Source organism: Schistocerca gregaria, unplaced genomic scaffold, assembly GCF_023897955.1.
Source record: "Schistocerca gregaria isolate iqSchGreg1 unplaced genomic scaffold, iqSchGreg1.2 ptg000696l, whole genome shotgun sequence".
In the NCBI taxonomy this organism is placed as follows: Eukaryota; Metazoa; Arthropoda; class Insecta; order Orthoptera; family Acrididae; genus Schistocerca; species Schistocerca gregaria.
Window position 1 is genome coordinate 229,158 of NW_026062075.1, and position 754 is coordinate 229,911.

A 754-nucleotide genomic window follows, 5' to 3' on the forward strand; every position below is an offset into this window, starting at 1 on the left:
TTCCTTTGTCCTTCTCCCTCCATCACTGTATTCCTTCCTTTTTTCCTTGCATTCTCCTCCTCCTCCTCCTATTTCTCGCCTTCTCCTCCTTCTCATCCTCATAATTACTTTCTCCTCCTCCTCCTCCTCCTCCTCCTCCTCCTCCTCCTCCTCCTCCTCCTCCTCCTCTTCCTCGACTTGCCCTTCCCTTCCTCGACTTCTCCTCCTCCTCCTCTTCCTCATCCTCGACTTCTCCTCCCTCCCTGCCTCCTCCTTACCTTTTTGTCCGCCCTATTGTCTCCAGCTCAGCGTTTAAAACAGTCTGTCCTTTCCCTCCCTCTCTCCCTTTTTTTCTATTCTTCTTTCCTCCCTGTGCGTGCCTGAAGGCCGACCCACGCATTCACACGCATAGCTGGTGACGGCGTAATGCGTAATTCCGTACGCCCTGGGTAGGCACGTAAGGTTCACACGTACCCCCTGGTAAAGGCCAGGCCCGGGTAGGGATGATCGCCTGAGCTGACACCTTCTGACTATGCCGATTGTTCCCTCAGTCCATTTCTCGGGAAGTGTGACCTGAGGTGTAAACATTCACCTAAGGCAGGAGCACCCTCTGGGAGGGTCCCAACAAGGAAGGAGCACGCCATCTGAGATTGTGGCAATCATAGGGGATTCATCCGCAATGAATTCTTCTTCTTCTCCTTCTCCTCTCTCGACTTCTGCCATAAAAACGGAAACATGACCGGCCACCAGTGACAAAAGTACTGCCGCCTGCCCC